This window comes from Dermacentor silvarum, chromosome 1, assembly GCF_013339745.2.
Source record: "Dermacentor silvarum isolate Dsil-2018 chromosome 1, BIME_Dsil_1.4, whole genome shotgun sequence".
NCBI lineage: Eukaryota > Metazoa > Arthropoda > Arachnida > Ixodida > Ixodidae > Dermacentor > Dermacentor silvarum.
Window position 1 is genome coordinate 381555999 of NC_051154.1, and position 18182 is coordinate 381574180.

The window sequence follows — 18182 nt, forward strand, 5'->3', positions numbered from 1 at the left end:
GAAGTTTAAAAACCTCCTCGGTGACGTGCGGTCGGATAATGCCAAGGGCCTTTGAAGTCGATGACGGTGCTCAGTGAGGCTGCCTCAGCAGTCTTTTGATAGTTTTCCGCTGTGCTGCTACTTTGGCTTGCAGACGTCGAATGGTTTGCTTGTATTTCTTTGATGGAGATCTTGCAGCTGGCACACAGGAAAGCACTGCAATAAACAAAAATTGATTTAAAAGCGAACAGCAACTAATCCCGTACGAGCGCTTTCTTCGCTTCTTTTTTACCCAAGGTGCCCAACTTTCTGTGGTGCAAAGTTTTCGATTCCACAAATTGAAAAAAAAAAAACATTAACAATGGCACCCTAATAATGAAAATCACTGAGAGCCCACCATGACATTTTATTGGTGCTAGTTTGCTCAGAATGTCCTAAACATAAAATTGCACATTGAAAACAGCTGCAATAACAGCATAATCACCATTTGCTGTAGGGCACTCAGGCGTGGAGCTGTTGGAGGACACATCTTCTGGAGAGTCTTGTGAAGCTTGTTCAGTACCTCGGACACTGCTGTCGGAACAATCTTGCGAGCAGCCTGCGGAAGTCTCTATATCAATAGTCTGTTGAAGTGAACATAAGTGTTGAAGCAAACAGTAAACTCACCAGTCACACATGTTCCCTTTGTGACAACTGAGCGACTGCCCAAGGTTTCCTCCAGCAAGACGCAGTCAGCAGGAACTCCTTCACCAGCTACATGGGAGCTGCCACCTGTAGAGGTTTGGTCAACAGTCAACTCAGTTCGAAAAAAAAGACAAGTCGACACTGTACACAGCCTGCTCCTCGGGGCACTTCAATGTGTGGGAGCCGCTTTTCGAAGCCTCTGCCGCAGACCCTAAAGAAATGAAACAACAACAATTTGTCAGTAAGAGGCTTAAAATAACAAAAACTGAAGCACATCCACACCTTGCAGTGCGGCTTCTGCAGTCATGTCCCAGTCACTACTTGAAGCGATGCTCAGAGAACCTGCATATATGTGTAGTTGGTACAAGTTACAAAGCTTGTAGCACAGGGAAATTTAAACCGCCCTTTCAAACGCATGAATTGGTAGGTGGAAGAAAAGAGAATGCATCAACAGAGAAACAAGCAATTTGTGGTTTGTGGAATTATCGACAGTGCCAGCTTTCTTTGATACGAGGTATATGTGTACATGTGCATGAAGGCTTCAAGTTAACGTTAAATAGCCCTTCAATGTATTTCAAAACAAGTTGCACAGGTCAATAGCATAAAAGAATGACAGGAATGTAAAGCTGTTAGGAAGGTAATAGCCCACAATTCACAAAATTTAAGACTTTCGAAGTGTTACTTCTACAGCGAGGTTTCTCCATCGGCTACAAATATCTTCCAGGTTAACTGTCACCACTGATTCAAAAGAAGTGGCTGCTATCGCAGATAATTGAGTTTCTGTCAATCACTTACATGGTGAAATTGGTTGCACACTGGGAACAGCCATTCTTGTAAGCCTTGTGTGCCCAGGGTCCATGAAACTTTCAGCAGTAAAATGGTCGCTGCAAACCCTGTACGTTGCGTACAATAGGCTGGCCGGCTTACTCAGGAGATCATCTCGTCCGGCATACTGCATCCATGCTGTCATCCTGCATCGGCAATGAACTATCAGCTGAAGGCGAAGTGCTCGAACAGCGATTTTGTTATTGTTAGCCTCACTGAGCAAGCACGAAAAGTAAGCTTGAAGACATGCAAACCATACAAAAGCTTTAGCGCACCTGCCGTCCCGTGGTATGCGGAAGAAACTCGTCCCTGGCTTCTTGTGGGTTCTGCCATTGTTCAAGCACCACGAAACACTGCAGTAGCTGCCGTAGCTTGGACCGCCGGACGGCATGGCATCAGCGCGGTCTGAAAATGTCAGTAAATGCACACCAGGATTTATTCGTGGTCCGAGGCTTCGGGAAACGCGTCGTGAAGCATGCGAGGCCCAGCGACCGCTCCTCAACAGGGAGTTTTCGAATAGCGAAAGCAAAGCTTGCGGGCGTAGCGTTGCGGGCTTCACTTAAGGGGAGCCCGCGAGCGTACGACGCGTTCGCCGCTACGCCGCAAGCTTTTCGTACGCTATTCGAAAACTCCCTAATGTTTCGCACCGAGCTCAGCGCACAGCACGCGTCGCCTCGGCTTGACGCCGTGCCCCAGTTTGCTATACTAGGGCGAAATCTTGTACGCGTTCTTGTACGCGTTCCACGATGGGACGGAGGCGTTCCGTTCCATCGAGCCGAACGCGATTCTGCATACGTTGCACAATGTTCACGTCTTGCCGCCGCATACAGCCGCAAACTGTTTTTTTAGCAAACCTCGCCGTCCTCACAAGCTCCAGAAAAAGATTACAACTGCGCGAATAAGACACCACGTAAGAAACACAGAAACGCCCACCCACACGAATCGCAACGCGTGTGGGCGTGTTTATGTTTCTTACATGGCGTCTTATTCACGCAGTTGTAACCTTTTTCTGATTCAATGACCCAACTAGCCCAACAACACGTAATTCAACAAGCTTCGCTTGAAAACGTACCTCACCTGCTGTCTCACACACGAAAACACCGAAGCAGCCGACGTTGACGAAACCTTCCCGCTGGCATGCCTATGGTCATGCCTGGGCTTGTCGCATGCTGGTATGGCGAGTACTCTCGGCGCGAAATCGTAGATGCTGCTTATGGCACTGCGGCTGAACAAAAATAACCACGTAAGGTGCGTTGAATAAATTGTTTTTATGTATAAATAACATGTCAAATATAGGCGCATAATTATTATTTTGTAAAAAACATTCTGTTTAATTCATGATAACTTTTTGTTTTTCGCACTTGCGTCCTCTGGCGTTTGGTGAGAGCACTAGTTTGTTACGTGGTCGTGACGTACTTCCTGAGGCCAGATTTTGCGGAGTGTCCTCTCTTAACTTTTTTTTCTTTCTCTATGCCTGTACCCTGGTGACACGCTTACAATTGCAGCCGTTACAATACCGTAAAAGAATTTAAAAGCCGCGCTGCCGTGTCTGGAGTTTGTGCAAGTAAAGTTTTTACACACATTACTTTGTTAAAAGCACGGTAAGGCTAGAGCCACCCTAGCACGGTGTAAAAAGTAAGGTGATCCGACGGCGGCGCGAGGCGCGGCCACTTAGTGTGACTCTACGCACGCTGCTGCCGCAAGGGGCAGCACCTGTTCCGGGGGCCACTTTTTCGCTCGCTTTGCTGGCGCTTTTATGGGCACGCGCGGCAAAAGTGCTTTATTTCGATGAATATATGTCGTTCGCCTGCTTAAAACGACTCTACTTGGTTGGAGGAACGTCCCTTTATATTTCTGCCGACATTCCGATTGACTCCGACGCGGCGAGCAGCGGTAAGCGCAGCGCGCCGTCTGCTCGAGCAGACGACGCGTCTCTCTCGTGTTCGAAATGACAGTATTTTGACTGTAAGTGGCATGAAACCTTCTACCTGCTCAGGATTTGGCGTCTAAATAACGAAAAATTGCATATCTTTAGGTATGGGTGTTTAAATGCTGACGGAGGTTGTAAATTATCCACTGTTGTGCCGCTCCTCCAAGGCCTCCTAAACACGTGCTGCCCCTAGCGGCGGCGCTCACATCCGGTCACACGAAGTGGCCGCTCTCTCGCCCCAGCGTGGGCGCGCCGTCGGAACACCTATCTTCTTACACCGTGGTTAAAAGTCACCTAAACAAGCTTGTTTCAGAGGTTCACTCAATAAATGGCCTACGAAACTAACCACACACGGCTCAAGAGAATTTCATTCGATTTACAATTACACCGGTCACTCCCAGAGGGCACCAAGTGCCGTGTTCTGCGTGTGCGAGGTCTCCCAGTGTATTTTGACCAAGTGCGCGTGCTCTTCTATTGACGTCAGCACTCGCCGATGTTTCGAACAACCAAATGCGCTCTGATAACGTCAGGCCGAAATGGACTGTCCACTAGGTGGACTCTTACAAAATACCACCCTAAGGTCCCTGTATTTTTAGAGGGACCTTATACCACCCCAGGTGCGCATTTGTTTTACGACGAACGCCGGTTAGTGTCCCCACAAGCATAAGCTCGGTGAATGATTTCCCATGGCGTGAAAGGGCATGCGCATAACGTCTTTGAACGCTTGAAGCTGCGCTATAGACGACTTCGCTCGCGCGATAACAGCAGCGATAGTGCGCTCCCAAGAAACTTCCGGTCACGGGCCTTATCAGTCTACTGTGCCGGATCACAAAGCGCACTCCTGCTAATCTATATCACCGCCACGGCCTTTCTTGCTGGCTATAGTTAGCGGACTACGTCATTGAGCCAAAGCGGAAGCCGTCCAAGAAACAGCGAAACGATCTATACCAACTTTTTTGTGATGATAAATGAGCACTAAAACGCAATAGATAAGAAGGACGTACCGCCTTAGCACATTGAATATGAAGCTTTGCCATGGGAGCTCCTATGAAAATACATGCGAACGGAGAAATCGCGCTCTCTGTATCCAGTGCACCGAATTTTATTAGTGTGTTGCACTGAAAAGTAAAAATGTCGAAGTTTCACCCGAAAGGGGAAGCATCAATTGCAATAGCAAATTAGTAGAGAGCTATACGGAGTAAGGATAGTAGTTTTATCAGCTGTATAAACTTGGACATGCAGCAGCACCGGCAACACGCAGAACTGTTGTCCACGCCGTCGGTGTTTTGCCCGCGTTCGCATCAAACGCGCGCGGCGTTGGTGACTGTTGCCGGTGCTTCTGGGGGCGGCTCGGAGGTTTTCGACGAGATCAGAACGGGACACTCGTCGAGAAGCGTCGGAAGTCTTTACCACCTTCTCGCCTCACAACGTTTTTATATAAATAGGCAGTTGGTGCCGCAGCTGAACGTCACCGGCCCTCCCTCCCCTCCACCACGGCCTTTCGTGCGTCGGAAGAAGTAGCGTTTGCTCTCTATACATGGTGATTGTAAAGCAGGAAAGAGGGGCCTAATTCTGCAGCCCTTCAGGGAGCACGGCGCAGAACGCGCGTTTGCTCTTCGACGTGCGTTCGCTCCCCGTGAAAGCACGCGTCCCTCGCGCCCTTTCACCCGCACACGACGTCATTATTTTTTATTACGACGCCATTCTTTTTTTTAAAACGGCAAGCCATTGGTATGAATTCGCGGAGCATGAAAATTTTGGCAAAGCAAATAACAGTGGTAGCGTTCCAAACAGTATTTCCTTTATTTTTTTTAAACGTTAAAAATTGTTCTGAAGACGCACATTGCACGTCCCTCCACGAGAGATTTATGCTACTTGAAGAATGGGTTGGATTTTTTGAGGCTACGGTGTAACACGCAGTCGCGTCTCTCGCTTAAAAATTCATTCCTTCAAGGCGCAACGAAGATCGTGATCTCGACCACCGTAATTAGGTCAGCCTGTGGCACGCTCATCATTCTCGCGTCCAGATGGACAAGCCAAAGCATGGCGAAAGATGTCAGCGTTCCGTAGTAAGCAAAAACAACCAAAACGTTTCGCTACCATGGCAACGCTCGGAAAGCGGAGGCAGTCACGGAGCGCTCGGCGTTCGAACGCAAATGTTCTCAACTATAACGAACGCCGCTTTGGACCTTGCACGAGCTTGTATAGGAGAGGGGGCAGTTGAGCTTCATCTGCACGGGACACTGCGGAAGGCAGAGAAGAGGGAGTAGTTGTGGAGAGGGAGAGGCGTGGGTTCAAGCTGTGCGCTTGAGCGAGAGGGAAAAATACGTCATCTGCTGCCTGACGTTCCAGAAAACGTCATTTTAGATTGACCACTCATGAGAGAGGTGAGGATCGAGCTCCATCCATGAACTGTCCTCTGCCTTTGTCCAAGTGAAAGCGAGCCAGCTCGACCATATTGCAAGCACTGCGGCAGCTACGGACGACATCACCGACGATCACATCTTCGACATCTCCCAGGTGACGTCGCCCGGGGACAACATGAAGGTCGAGCCACCCGCGACCGCGGGTCGTCGCCGCCAGAATAACTACAGACGTCGGTCCTCTGCTAAGCCTCGTGGTAAGTGTCTTCGCCATCTCTGCCGCTTGGCGCTTGCTAAGCCTCTTTGCCGCGAAGAGATGACGGTTCGCGCGGGTAATCGGCGTGCGCGTGGTAACTTTTGGTAAATGTTTACGGGCCTGGGAACTTGAAGGTCGAGCCACCCGCGACCGCGGGTCGTCGCCGCCAGAATAACTATAGACGTCGGTCCTCTGCTAAGCCTCGTGGTAAGTGTCTTCGCCATCTCTGCCGCTTGGCGCTTGCTAAGCCTCTTTGCCGCGAAGAGATGACGGTTCGCGCGGGTAATCGGCGTGCGCGTGGTAATTTTTGGTAAATGTTTACGGGCCCCACCCAGCTTGTTGATTGTTCGTTTTTTTGGTTTGCGGTGCCACGCGTGCGTGCTCGCGGACACGCTCGGTGTGCGAAAGAATCATTCCGTATCGGTTTTGCGGATCGTAATGGCAGATCTCGCCATTATGGGGCAACCTTCTTCCCGGACGGCGTCGAACGTGCTTTTTTGTGTTTTGTTTGTTTTTATGTTTATTTGGTTTGTTTGTCAATTCGTCACGTTCGACACTCTTTCATAGATCATCGCGCAGCGCTTAAGAGCTTTATTTCGGGCTAGTTTGCTAAATATTATTGTTTTTTCCAAAGAGCAATGCAGTTTTGATTTTCTTTTTTTTTTCAAGTAGGGTCGTCAATTTTAGTGTCGTTGGAGTCGATCATGGCGCATGCTTCGTCTAATGCCTGTCACGGTGTTGGGAAAATTTCTAGGCTATGCTGAATCGGTCTGACCGGAAAATTTCTTGGTTTGATGTTTCTTATTTTACCCGGACAGGAGTTTATATTCCCTTTAAGTAAAGGTAAACTAATACGTATCAGAACCCAATGCGGTGTATTTTTCGTCTGTCACACGGGGGAATTTCGATCGAGATCAACGCCGATCGGGATCGAATTTCTCTTGGTCGCCATTGGCTTTTCTGAGCAAGCTGCGGGAGGGATGCAATACCGGTTCACAATTTCGATGCACATTGTGCTCTATCGCAAACGAAAGTCCTGCGCTTGGTAACCGCTGGGTGTGCGGCACCACGGGTGTTTGTTTATTTTTATTGTTACTGTAGCTGCAAGTTCATGAGCTCGGCTTGCGAAAACAAAATGCCTACTTCGTTGGCGTAGATTGTAATTGATGCTTTCACCATGACTGCGGTTTATGCTACCTGGTCATTGTGAAGTCTCATTTTTTCCTGCATCGTTCGTTGTTCTTTTTTTTTTGCACTTACCCTATAGCACTTTTTTTCGCTAGTGTGCTGAATAGGGGCCGATTTCTTTAGAAGTCTCAGGCTGTATTATTTTCATGCGCTTCTCTTCAAATCAAAACATTTTTTTTATTTTGAAAGTCACTGTGACGCACGATTTGGAATATGCCGTTGAAGGTGTACTGAAAATCGCTTGGCTATGGCGGGCTCTTTGCATACCAAGCAGTCTGCGTGCTTCACTTTTCTGGTACTACCCGAATGTGAGTTCAACTTGTTTCCGATAAGAAGAAGAAATAATTTTTAAGGCAGTAATCAAATGTGATTTGTATTTCATCTCTGCTCCAGTATTCAAATTCAAATTGAAAGTTTATTTGTGAATACAGCATATACATACATAAATTATGACCTGCCTAAGCATGTTGTGCTTGTTGGCTGGTCAAGCAGCAGGTGGAGAATCTTATAAAAAGTTTCACCCGAAAGGCGAAGCATCAATTGCGATAGCAAATTAGTAGAGAGCTATACGGAGTAAGAATTATAGTTTTATCAGCTGTATAAACTTGGACATGCAGCAGCACCAGCAACGCGAGAACTGTTGTCGACGCTGTCGGCGTTTTGCCCGCGTTCGCATTAAACACGCGCGGCGTTGGTGACTGTTGCCGGTGCCTCTGGGGGCGGCTCGGAGGTTTTCGATGAGATCAGAAAGGGACACTCATCGAGCAGCGTCGGAAATCTTTACCACCTTCTCACCTCGCAACGTTTATATGTAAAGAGGCATTTGGTGCCGCAGCTAAACATCGCCTCCCCTCTCTCCCTCCCGTCCCCCCACGGCCTTTCGCGCGTCGGGAGAAGTCGCGTTTGCTCTCTATACATGGTGATTGTAAAGCAGGAAAGAGGCGCTTAATTCTGCAGCCCTTCATGGAGCACGGCGCCGAACGCGCGTTTGCTCTCCGCCGTGAGTTCGCTCCCCGTGAAAGCGCGCGTCCCTCGTGCCGTTTCACTCGCGCATACAGCATACGGCGCGCGGCGACGATTTCATCGCCATTGACGTCATACGGAAGCTCATGATGACGGCGATGGCAGAAATCCGCTTTGGAGTGTCCATATAATTTCTGTAGCAATAAAATAAATAGTAGTAGTACCTCTACTAAGAAAGAGCAAAACCATTCGCAATTCTTCTTTTTCCTTTTCTTTTGCCAACGTGTTAATTACTGCGCTGGAATCTCACTTGACGCCTGGTATTATTGGAAAAGAAAGTATGGCACCATGACGTGCCCTGCCATTCCTTCCGGTTGCGGCTACTTGTTTTCAATAAACTGACATTCATTTCTAGATCAATCTGCGCTCCTTGCAATGCTGCGCGATATAGTTTATTGGACGAATCAACCAAGTGAAGTGCCGTCATCGTATTGCGAAACTATTTTGAAGCATTCAAATTTAATTTCCGACAAGTTGATATAAAGAAATAATTATCATAAATATTGCCACTAATTAACACAAAGAACTTTCTCTGAGCGAACCAGATATTCTAGTAGCAGCTGACTTGCCCTTTTTCTTGCCAGTGAGCGCCTCTCTATCTCTGTGTGTGCGTGGGTGTGTGCGCGCGCATGCGTGCGTGCGCTTGCGTGCGTGCGTGCGTGCGTGTGTATGTGTGTGTGTGCATGCGTGCATGCGTGCTTGCGCGTGTGTGCGTGCGTGCATGCGTGCTTGTATGTTTGTGTGTGTGGCTGTGCGTACGTGCGTGCGTGTGCGTGTTTGTGTGTGTGTGTGCGTGCTTGCGTGTGTGTGCATGTGTGTGTGCGTGAGTGCATACAAACCAACCACACGTGCACGTATGCGCGGTATGTATGCGTGTGTACTCGTGTGTACTCATTCGCCATTATGATTCGCCATTCGCCGACTATGATCGTAATAGCCATCACTGACATTGACAACTATTAGTAATGGTCTCCGCACATTATTATTAAAACGAGACGATCCGAGAACGTTGCGAAGCCGTAGTATTCGAGCGTAGCGAGAAGTCTGTTGAACAGGCAATGACGGCTGTTCAGAGCACATCTAAACCGAATAGAGAGAGAGCACGTTTTGCCTAGAAAGCTTGCTTCTCCTCAGGACCACTACGCCTGAGGAGAGGCTGCCGCCTTTCCCACTGCTCGCTTTGCTGACAACCTGAAAAGTAACTTGTAGACACGTGTCCATCACACCTCAAGTCCAAGGCTCAATCACATTTGCGCGCACGCGCACCGATATCTTTTGCAGGTTGCGTCCGCAAGGCAACCAGCGATACAGGCGCCAAGCGAGGACGTGCTCACCATGCGCGTGCCGCCGCAGAAGCCTTCGTCGCGACTGCTGCTGCTGCTACTCCGCAGAGAACGGGGTACAGCGGCTGCGTCAAGGCCGAAACGGCCGAAGTGCCGCTGGAGACCGTCACCGCGGTAAGTGTCAACACCTTAACGGTCTTTCATTTGGCAGCGCCTCTTCCAGTGTAGCTAAAATATTTTCGATTCGACAGCGTCCAATGGTTCATTCAGCGAGAGAGAGAGAGAGAGACAGACAGACAGACAACGAACTTTATTTGATCCTGAAGAGAGACACGATAAAGTTTATTTGTTTGAGAGGAGAGTTTCTGCAGAGCGCCTGTGGTGGGTCCTCTGTCCAGAACTCCCGCGGCCTTAGCTGCCAGTCTGGGGCGTTCAACCAGCCAAATCTGGTCATCCGGTTCCCAGCTCGACTGCGCAGCCTCCCTGCACCGGCATGGCGTTGTGCACGATGGGTACTGCCTCGCAAGAAATATATTTACACTGTATTTACAAGTATGGCAGCGGCTGACAAGATTATAGCTCGCGAAGTCCAGAGCGTCGTCTTCTTCAACTCATGTCCAAACGTCTTCTTCGTCGCTCTGTCACATGACCCCCGGCGGCTGAAGCACCGACCCGGTGCTGGTTAGAAGGCGGTCGAATGATACGGCTTAAGAGGCGCCACGTGGACTACATCGGAACGAGGCTGAGCCACGGTGGGGTCAAGAGGGGCGATTTCGTAGGTGACGTCGGTTACTTGACGCAAGACGCGGTAAGGGCCAGAGTAGCGTGAAAGCAACTTCTCCGAGACGCCAACGCGTCGCGACGGAGACCAAAGGAGAACCAGGGCGCCCGGCGTGTAGTGGGCATCACGATGGCGGGTGTCATATAAGCGCCGCTGATTTTCCTGCGAGTCCACAAGTCGACGTCGGGCAATATGGCGTGCCTCTTGTGCCTGGAGTATGGCGTCCCGGGCGTACTCTGATGTGAAATGCAGGCTATCAGGCAGAAGGGTGTCGAAAGGTAGCGTAGGGTCGCGGCCGAACAAGAGGAAGAATGGAGAGAAGCCTGCGGTATCGTGGCGAGAAGAATTATAGGCGAAGGTAACGAATGGTAATGCAACGTCCCAGTCGCGATGGTCAGCGGAGACATACATGGACAGCATGTCAGTAAGGGTCCGGTTGAGACGCTCGGTGAGACCATTCGTTTGTGGATGGTAAGTAGTAGCAAGTTTGTCTTTAGTCGCGCACGAGTGTAGAATGTCATTAACAACTTTAGAAAGAAAGCAGCGGCCTCGGTCGGTAAGGAGCTGTCGAGGGGCACCGTGTTGAAGGATGACGTTTTCTAGAAGGAAAACGGCGACATCGGTTGCACAGCTTGTCGGAAGAGCCCGTGTGATTGCGTATCGGGTGGCGTAGTCTGTTGCTACAGCAATCCACTTATTTCCCGAAACAGACGTAGGAAAGGGGCCTAAAAGATCAATGCCTACACGAAAGAATGTTTCTGATGGCACGTCAAGTGGTTGAAGGCGGCCAGCAGGGAGTGTGGTCGGCTTTTCCCGTCGTTGACAAAGGTCACACGAGCGATGTAACGGCAGACGTCACGGTAAAGACCAGGCCAAAAAAAAAAAAAGCGCCGACGAACGCGGTCGTAAGTCCGTGACACGCCAAGGTGACCGGAAGTCGGCACATCATGAATCTGGGCGAGAACAGTCCGGCGCAGATGCGAAGGGACAACTAAGAGTCGGTCAGGGCCGTCAGGGCGCATGTTACAGCGCTACAATATGCCATCGTGGAGTTCAAACATTCGAAGGGAAGGATCGGGCGTCGTTGAAGTCAGCCGGTGAATAAGGTCTTTTAAGAAGTCGTCCCGCCGTTGTTCCGCTCCGATATTGTCAAAAGCACTCAAAGAGAGAACGGTGACAGGAATTTCGGCCATAGAAACGTCAGGTGGGTCGACAGGATGGCGCGACAAGCAGTCCGCATCTTGGTGTAACCGGCCGGTCTTGTATACAACTGAGTAGTTGTATTCTTGAAGGCGCAGAGCCCAGCGGCCAAGGCGCCCAGAAGGATCTTTCAGGGAAGAAAGCCAACACAGAGCGTGGTGGTCAGTGATGACTGTGAATTGCCGGCCGTACAAATAGGGGCGGAATTTTCCCACTGCCCAACGAGAGCCAGACACTCGCGCTCAGTGATAGAATATTTGCGCTCAGCAGGGGAAAGAAGACGGCTGGCGTAAGCAATAACACGTTCTTGTCCTTGTTGTTTCTGGGCCAGGATATCTCCAATACCGTGGCCGCTGGCATCAGTACGGACTTCTGTTGGAGCTGATGCATCAAAGTGAGCGAGAATGGGAGGGGAAGTAAGCAGCCGGATCAGCTCAGTGAAAGCAGCAGCTTGCTCACGGCCCCAAATGAAGGCAGCGTCTTTCTTGAGGAGCTCAGTAAGAGGGCGTGCAACGTCCGCAAAATTGCGGACAAACCGACGAAAGTAGGAGCCGAGGCCCAAGAAGCTGCGAACGTCCTTGGCGCACGTTGGCACGGGAAAGTCTTTCACTGCCCGGATTTTATCTTGATCAGGACGTACACCAGAAGAATCGACGAGATGTCCGAGCACAGAAAAAAACGATCACATCGTCCAAGTAACAGAGGCAGATGGACCACTTGAAGTCGTGTAGGAGGGCGTCCATCATTCGTTCAAATGTGGCCGGGGCATTACATAACCCGAAAGGCATCACTTTGAACTGATAAAGGCCGTCGGGAGTAATAAAAGCCGTTTTCTCACGGTCCATTTCATCGACGGCAATTTGCCAGTACCCGGAGCGAAGGTCTATGGACGAAAAATATTGTGCTCCATGGAGACAATCCAGGGCATCGTCAATGCGTGCTAGCGGATAGACGTCCTTCTTGGTTACCTTGTTTAGGTGCCGATAATCTACGCAAAATCGCCAACTGTTGTCCTTTTTCTTAACTAGTACAACAGGGGATGCCCATGGGCTGCAAGAAGGTTCAATGATGTTACGAGAAAGCATCTTATCAACTTCGTGTTGGATGATGTCGCGCTCAGTAGGAGAGACGCGATAGGGTCGCCGATGGTTTGGACTCGCATCCCCGGTGTTAATGCGATGTTTGACAACAGATGTTTGCCCGAGAGGACGGTCTCCAAGGTCGAATAAGTCCCAGTACGAGGCAAGGAGGCAACGTAGTTCATTGGCACACTGGGGCGGAAGGTCGGGCGCAATCATTTTCGTTAGGGCATTCAAGTCTGAACGGGCAGGAGGCACAGCAAGAGTTGCACACGAGGAGCCGTCAGCAGTTAAACTCGAAATGTGGTAGTCTCGGGCCAGCGTGATTTGCGCAAGTGATATGCCGCGCGGGAGAACTTGTGCACAAAGTCCAAAGTTCACTAGCGGAAGACAGGACGTGTTCTCCGTAATGGTAATGACGGTGTGAGGAAATGCGACGTTATGCGAGAGCAGGACATCCGGATTAGGGGTTACGATGTAGTCACCGTCTGGAACGGGCGGAACGGGTGAAACACCTATGTAGGAAACGGCAAGGTGAGGGAGGCGAATATGCTCTGTGGAACATAGCCGGATCGGAGCACTATCGAGGGGATCAATAGCAACAGGTAGAGCGAGTTGCACAACACCAGCAGAACAGTCTATCAAGGCGGAATGGGCTGAGAGAAAGTCAAGTCCCAGGATTAGGTCCTGAGGGCAGTGTTCGAGGACATAGAATAAAACAGAAGTATGATGATCGGCGACACTCACAGGAGCTCGACACATGCCAATAACGGCCGGCGTTCCCCCGTCGGCGACTCGGAGCACAGGCGACGGGGCAGGATGAGGACTTTCTTGAGTCGATGACGAAGCTGAGCACTCATCACAGATACATGCGCGCCAGTGTCAATCAGAGCCGTAACATGTACACCATCCACGTTCACTTTGATGAGGTTCCGATGTGTAGGCAGGGTCAGAAGAGGATTTTGGCGTCGGGTCGGTATAGCAGCATCACCTCTAGGTGCTGCACCCGTTAGTTTTCCGAAAGCGTGCGCCGGAAGGAGCTTGGGGACGGTGACCGACGCGATGGGGGCGAGCGGGAGAAGCGGCGATGTGGCGAAGGAGAGCGGCTAGAACGGGTGGGCCGAGAAGTGTCGCCAGAAGTTACTGGTTGTGTGTGCGGTGGGAAGCGAGAAGTAGCACGAGGAGGACGGTCGGATGGGAGATAGGGCCAAGGGGTCGAATTGCACGAAGAGCGGCAGTGACGTGAAATATGACCGATACGGCCACAAGTGAAGCATATTGGCCTGTCGTCTGGAGTGCGCCATTCAGCCGGGTTTCGATACCGCGGAGGGGCATTCACGTTTCGAGGGCGCGTGGCAGAGGTGGACGAAACGTAGTCAGGCCGATTAATGGAGCAGACGTTGGTCAAGCCAACGTTGGCCAATTCCTGGCGTACGACGGTCTGGATCAGGGAAACGGTGGCCTGTCAATTGTCGGAGCCAAGGGTTGGGGTTGGCATAGGAGATGCGGCTTCGATTTCACGCCGGATGATGTGGACGATGTCATCAGAGCGATTGGGCGTAGGCAGACTGCGGAGGTCTTCGCAGGTGGACGTAGCAGCCGTGTTGGGGAGGTGGGGAAATGGGTGGGCAATGCTACGACTCTTGGCTTCTTCAAATCGCCGGCATTCGGTAATGATGGCTTGTACAGTAGAACAATTCTTAAACACAAGGAGGTGAAAGGCATCATCGGCTATGCCCTTAATGACATGTGCGACTTTATCAGCTTCGGACATCCTCGGATCCACTTTGCGGCACAGAGCGAGCACGTCTTGAATGTATGTGAGGTAGGACTCAGTGCACGTCTGGACACGCGAAGCGAGGTCTTTTTGAGCGGCGCGCTGACGTCCAACAGGCCTGTCAAACAAATCCGTGAGCTTCTGTTTACAAATGTCCCAGGTGGTAAGTTCCTCCTCATGGGTCTGAAACCAGACGCGTGCCGTCCCCGCAAGATAGAATATCAAATTAGCCAGCATGGCGGTCTGGTTCCAGTGGTTGCTCTTGCTCACCCGCTCATAAAGTTGAAGCCAATCTTCAACATCCGTGTTGTCAGTGCCGGAAAAGGAGCCGGGGTCACGCGGTTGTGCCAGAATGACGGTTGGCGTGGGGGCCGACGAGCGCGAAACATCCTCGCCTTGAGCTGGCATGGTAGATGCAGCCAAGGAGCGCCCGCTGCGTAAATCCGTCTTGTCCTTGAGCCCGCAAACTCCACCAAAAATGTTACGGGGAAAAGAAGCAAGAAATATATTTACACTGTATTTACAAGTATGGCAGCGGCTGACAAGATCATAGCTCGCGAAGTCCAGAGCGTCGTCTTCTTCAAGTCATGTCCAAACGTCTTATTCGTCGCTCTGTCACAATATTCTGACATCCCCACGTTGTATGGTATAGCGTCGGTTTCTCACCACACCAGGGAAAAATTTCTCTGTGTATGGTGGGAGGTATGTTATTGTAAATAAGTAGACATGGATATGAATTTGTTTGTAGCAGCCGTCCGCACACCGACTGCTGCCTGTAAAATTTTTGTGGCGCGGGAACACCGCCTTCCCCAGAAGTGCTAAAAAAGGCCCCCGTAGGTACGGGTCACCGCTCCTCTACCTCTAGATTCTCATCATCTCTATTGGCTGGCATAGCCTCGAGCTATGAGGTCGGCCACGAGATTCCCGCCAATGTCCCAATGCCGCGTTGCCCAAATTATCGGGTGTTTTTCTTTACTTTCGCCAACAGCCTTTAAGGTTCTCGCTTCTTTCCTGCCTACCGTATCATTAGTGAATTCCCGGCAGGCGTCCTGACAAGCTGATAATTACTAGCGAGCACCCGGACCTGTTACCTTCAGCAACCGCGAGGGCGACACCGGCCTCCTTGACTTCAGACACGGTGCAGTTCTTCACCGGTGCCCTGATCTCACTACTGCATCCATCCCATTCACGTATGTAGCAGCGTCTACGTACACGGTGTTCTTTCTGTTATGGTAGATCCTGGCTATGAGTTCCACCCTGGTTCTGCCAGGCCCTGAGGACCGACAGAATGCATGTGCTAGGGATAGGAGCCACCTTGAACGTGGACCTCATCTCGTCCGGTATGCCTACCGTACGTTCGATCTCGTATGCTGTCCTGGTGGCCTAGTCTCTGTGGGAGGGCTCATCTCGCCGTGATATGCTGTAAAATCTTATCTTTTGAGAGGCGAGCTGCACCTCCCTGCGTTCATCATAAGTACTTGTTATCGCTAGGTCTAGTAGTGTTGTGGATACCGTTCGTGTTGTCAGACCAAGCGCTGTCTTGTAAGCTTTCGTGAGGATTGACTCGACTTGTTCACTTTCCCTTTTGTTTAGGTGCTGGTAGGGGAAGCTGTAGGTGGCTCTGCTCACCACTACTGCTCTTACATTTTGAGGGTGTATTCTTCCGTGAATCCAGTTCTTCTAGCTTTGTTCCGCGTAATCATTCTTGTTATTTGGGCAGCAGACCCAGACAGCAGTCTGATTCTGTGGTCCGCCCGCTGGTTACATTCAATCCACATTCTCAGGATCCTTAGTGTTTTTACGTACTTCCGGTTGCGGCCCCGGCCAACGTGACTGTTAGGTCTACCTTGCCATCCTGTTTGGGCCTGGGCACTGTAAGTATTTCCGACTTTTCTGGCGAGCAGAATAGCCCCCTTGCCCCTGCATAACCGTCTACATATTTGGCGACCGCTTGGAATCTCTCTTCTTTCAGTACCAGCCAGCCCTCCGTCAGCCATATCATTATGTCGTCGGCGTACATTACATACCAAATGCCGTCTATGGTGTTCAGTTTCTCCGCCAGACCAACCATTGCGATGTTGAAGAGAAGGGGTGAGATCACGGACCCTCGCGGCGTGCCCTTTTTGGGCAGCCTGAACGTGCCCGAACTGAGGTACCGATCCCTATGGTAGGCGTCCTGTCTGTGAGGAATGCCTTGATGTAGCCGTGGATCTTTCTTTCGCAATTTAAGTTGTTCAGGCCCGATAGTATGGCTTCATGGCTAATGTTTTAGAAGGCCCCCTTGAGGTCGAGGGTCATGACCACGTGTTCTCCATAGTTTGGAATGTTGCTCATAAATTCCTCCTTGATGAGGATTAGATTGTCTGGCGTTGATAGCTTGGGCCGGAACGCAAACATCATGTGAGGCGTGAGGTCGTTATCCTCCAAGTAATTTTGCAACCTGGCCATAACCATACTTTCATACAGTTTCCATACACTAAAAACACCCGTGTGCTTGCGTTGTAGTGCACGTTAAGGAACCCCTGATGGCCAAAATTTATCCGAAGTCCTCCAATACGGCGTGTCTCATAATCATAACTGGTTTTGGCACGTCAAACCACATAAAGAAGAATAGTTCAGTGAGGTTAGCCGCAGAAATCTCGTAAAGTTAATCGAGAGAGTTCTGTATAGTCACATTGATAGGTGGATAGCCGAGAACGAAATATTAGGTGATTCTCAAATAGGATTCCGGACCGGCTGCTCAATTTGGTGTGCTCATGTTGATTTGAAGAGTCGAATTCAACTCGCTCGCCGCAACAACCAGTACGCGGCCTTAGTTACATTAGATATTACGAAGGCGTATGACAGTGTCGACCACAGTACCTTAATCAACAGACTCGAAAGCCCACAGTATATAATTGCATGGGTTAAAAATTTTCTAAGCGGACGAAAATATTATTGCTACCAAAACGGTGTTTCTTCTCACAGTTACAGATAATGGGCGTTCTTCAAGGTGCAGTAAGTTCTCCCGTATTATTTAATATCTTACTAAATCACATCGTGACACCTCATGACGTACATGTATAGGTATACGCTGATTATATCGCATTTTCCTCGGTATCAAATATAAAACTTTGCCGTCGTATTTGAATCACATTGAAATTTGGCTAAAAGGAATACAAATGTCGCTAAATGTCAACAAAAGTGCAATAATTGTTTTCCCCTTAACTTTTCCTATCCGAAAAACACTGTCGTATGGCCCGGAAATCACTCCGCAGGTACAATCTTTAAAATATGTGGGAATGATTTACACAGAAAAGGTTAATTGGCAGGCACACATAGAATACATCTCATCTAAAGGAGCACACTCCGTTGGTTTATTGCCAAGAGTCAGCAGCCATCGTCTTGGAATGCTCATGGAGACATAGCTGATGATTTATTGTATGTATGGCCGCCCCATTCTAGAGTTTGGATTCGTGTTATATTCTGGAGGTCCCACTTATAAGTTACGCCCTCTGGTTCTTTTAAAAGTCGAATCGCTACGTCTATACCTCGGCCTTCCAAATTTTGTAGAGAATGATATTCTTTATCATGAAACTCACCTGCCTTCTCTTCAAACTGGATTTCGTATACTGACAGTCCAAACATTACCGAATATCTATGCTTCTCCCCAGAGATGCTCCTACTATGCGTTTGTTCGAGATTCGACTGCATTCTTTGAGGATCACTGGTCGAGACTGCATTTTCCCCAGATAAGTTTTGCGCAGAAGGTATTAGAGCCATTACAAATATCAATCCGTGATGTGGCTTTTCAAAATTTACCTACTGCGACAGT